The sequence below is a fragment of the Cupressus sempervirens genome, chromosome 3 (assembly GCF_028749045.1).
Source record: "Cupressus sempervirens isolate cs-2001-9-10 chromosome 3, ASM2874904v1, whole genome shotgun sequence".
In the NCBI taxonomy this organism is placed as follows: domain Eukaryota; kingdom Viridiplantae; phylum Streptophyta; class Pinopsida; order Cupressales; family Cupressaceae; genus Cupressus; species Cupressus sempervirens.
The window spans coordinates 444,854,495-444,858,361 of NC_143120.1; the positions used below are offsets into that span (position 1 = coordinate 444,854,495).

The 3,867-nt window shown below is 28.4% G+C and overlaps 1 pseudogene; it reads left to right on the forward strand.

The window, feature by feature from the left end:
* Window positions 1-3,007: 3,007 nt before the first annotated feature.
* LOC149566982 (ubiquitin-conjugating enzyme E2 7 pseudogene) lies at window positions 3,008-3,511 on the forward strand (annotated as a pseudogene).
* Window positions 3,512-3,867: the final 356 nt, after the last annotated feature.

Genomic DNA, 3,867 nt, shown 5'->3' on the forward strand with positions numbered 1-3,867 from the left:
TTGTTTATAATCTATACATAACCTCATTGTTCCATCTTTCTTTTTCACAAATAATATTGGGGCACCCCAAGAAAATACACTTGGCCTTATTTTTTCCTCATTTAGTAATTGTATTAATTGAATTTTTAGTTCAATTAATTCTAGGATTGATTTTTGATATGGAGCTTTCAACAAGTTGTACCCCATAAACTAGATCAATTGCATATTCAACCAAACACTAACGAGGTAAATTATTTAATTATTTTGGAAATACATTTTGAAATTTGTGTATTATGGGTTTAATATTAATGTATATTTTCTATTTATCATCTAATTGATAAAGAATAACACAAAATATTTTACAATTTTTTTGTGCACTTCACTTAACTTACATGGCTGAAATAGTTTTAATGTAAAGATATCTTTTCTCCCCCGCTAATATGTGACATGTCCCACTATTAGAATTTAGAATTACTTGTTTACTTTCACATCCTAGGAGAGCATTATTTTTCTGTAGACAACTCATACCTAGAATAGCATCATATGTACCTAGATTCAATATGTGAAAGTAACCATATGTTACAAAGTTGTCTAATTCAAAATTTAGATCTTGAATGATAGCACTAATTTGTCTAACTATTCTACCATTTTTCATTTCCATAGCTAATGGTTCTATATATTTGGTTATGATATTTAATTATGATACCACCTTAAGAGAAATAAAATTATGGCTACTTCCTAAACCTATAAGAAAGAGAATGGGATTTTCCTTTGTAGATCCTTTGATTTCAATTAGAGAAGGTTGCTCATATATAGTACTAGTTTCTAAAAATGCATAAATATTCATGTTGTATGGCATATATTCTTTGTTATTTATATTTACATGTTGTTGAGATCCAAATCTATGATCATTTCTTTGATGGTTATTTCTAGATTTTGTACAATATCGATGTATTCAGGGATAATTTTGTTGCATATGTTTATCATCGCAAGTCCAACATTAGATTTCTAATGGCCTAGCCTTATCTTTATTGGAATGGAACATATTATTCTATTGAAATTGAGTGGTATTTCTATTAGGAGATTATCTTCTTCTTTTAAATTCTCTTTGATATAATCCTTCTCTAATTCCTTTTTTATTTTCTTTCTTTTGTCTTGCAATTTGGTGGTAACTTTCAAAATTTTCAACAATTTGTGCAACTTCATCTACAAAGGAAGGTTTAAATATCATACTTTTTCTTGATATTCATACCTTAAACCATTGATAAATTGAACAACGCAGTCATTTCCCTTAATGAAAGGTACAAATTTGTTAAGTTTCTCAAAATTCTATGTGTATTCACTTACAGTTTGAAGTCTTTGTTTTAATTCAAAGAATTCATTCTTTTTTTCTTGAAAAAATTAATCAGATAGGTATTTATCTCAAAATATTTTTTTTAATTATAACCATTTTTTTGTATCAACTTGTATTTTAAGGATCAAATTGAATCCTGCCACCAATTTAATGCACTATTTTTTAATTGATATGTAGCAATCCTTTTTTTGAGCATAACTACTTGTATCTTGTAAGTCAAAATATCTTTCCAAGTTGGTGATTCATTTCTCTACTTCATCTCCTATACCAATGTCACCATTATATTCAAGTAATTTCATTTTATGAGAAAAATTATCTAGTTCACATCATTTTTGTTTACTTTTTGTTCTCTCTGAAGGTTTTGATTTAGAAGTGGAAGAATTTTTTAAGTCAGAGGTCTCATTTTCTTCGAATGATTCATGACTTCATCTAGATTTTGACCTACATTTTTTAATTCCTCTTTTCTTGTCATTGTTTTGACTAAGAACTTCTCTTATTTTCTAAGATTGACTAAGAACTTTTCTTACTTTTTGAGATTGACTAAGAACTTTTCTTACATTCTAAGATTGGCTACAAACTATTCTTACTTTCTAAGATCTCTATTTGTTTTTTTTTGTTTGTTTCCATGGATTCTTGTTTAAGTTGTAGTACTTTCTCTACTAATTCTTCAACTTCATTAATTAGGGCTTGATTGGTCCTCTCTAGGTTCTTATAAGTATTTTGATCAATATCAAAACTCTTGTAATGGATTTAATTTAGAGTTATGTCAATTGTTGGATAATACTTTGGTATGTACTTATTTCCTTTATATGAAACAAATTCTTAATCCATAATATAATATATACAATGGATAATGATTAACTTCTACTCAATAATTAGATTTAATAAGAGAAAAGAAAGCTACAAAATGAGAGATATTGTTGTAGATCACCCACTCTCTCTCCTTCTCTCTCTTCTTTCTCTATGTAATATCCAAAACAAATGTTTGATGCCTATAAAGACTCCACAAATATTTAAAACCTAGGAAATTATATTGATTCCACAAAGCATATCTTTTATTCTTTGATCACTTATACAATTTCACTTATACTATTTACTATATACAATTGAAGTACCCGATGCATATTATGCATAATGAAACCCTTCTATTTCTACCTCATATTCCATATAAAAAAATTTAAAATAATTTGACTTATTCATAAATTATAGGTAACATTAGGATATTTATTCTTGATATACTCTTATTTGTACTTGATACACTCTTGTTTCCCTCCCTCCCTCTCCCTCTCCCTCCCTCTCCCTCTCCCTCTCTCTCTCCCTCCCTCCCTCCCTCCCTAGTTGATATATTATATTCTCTACACATGTAGATTGCTTGGGTATGTATTTTTTCCCTTCATTTGATAAAGATTTTAAAATACCCTAAATATTAAGTGAGTATTCATTCATAGTTTAAAAGAAAAGTATTGCTAATAGAAATCAACTACTATTATTTTAGAGAACTTGTTGTGTATTTGGAATTATATAGTTATAGTCTATGTGTGTGTATACAAGCCATAATTCCTCCACCATGTCATTCAAAAACCACACAAATTGTGGATCAATATTTTCATTCTTGATGAAATTTCTACATCATCTCATCATTACCTATTTATAGACCCAGAAAGAAGAAGCGGCATGTCAGAAAGTTATGTCAGACTTTTGTTCTGAAGAAAATAGAAGAAGTAAATAAGAATCCAATAAATGGGATCTAAAAAGGACTTGTGGATGATTCAAATATTTTTGAGTGGAATGTTACAATAATTGGTCCACCAGATACATTTAATGAAGGAGATATTTTTAGTGCCAACATGAGTTTCCCCCTAAACTATCCAAACAAGCCTTCATCAATAAGGTTTACATCAAAGATGTGGCATCTAATTGTCTACTAGATGGATGTGTATCAATCTAGAGATAATCCAAATTCTTATGAGCTTGCCACTCTATGATCGTTACCTTTGCACATAGTGGAATCTATTCGCTTGAGTATCATTTTCAATTCTATCTACTCCTAATGATGAATCTCCTACAACTATTGATGTAGCCAAATAGTGGCAACATCAAAGAGGTGAATTCGAAAAGAAATTTGATAGGATTGTTAGACACTCAAGAAATGTTAAAATATCTCCAACAAAAAAATAAGTTCAAGATAAAAATAACAGTTAATAAGAAAATATATCTAATATCTAATATAGTACCAAATATTAAAGTTGGTTTATTAGGCATAAGTTACATTAAAAAAGGACTGATTTCTTTTTGAATGCTTCAAAAAAGTTCTTCATTTAAAAGACTAAAACATACATTGCTCTTCTAAATTTGATCTAAATGGCTCATTTTTATTCTAATTTAATCATTGTTTAGTTTCCAATGTTTTTTGAAATTAGATTTATGATTGAGATTATGATGATTGAAAAACCTAATTAGGTGGAAATGTTTTATCAAACTAGTCATGACGTGATGCATATAGTTATTATTTTATCAAAGATTTCCATCCAATT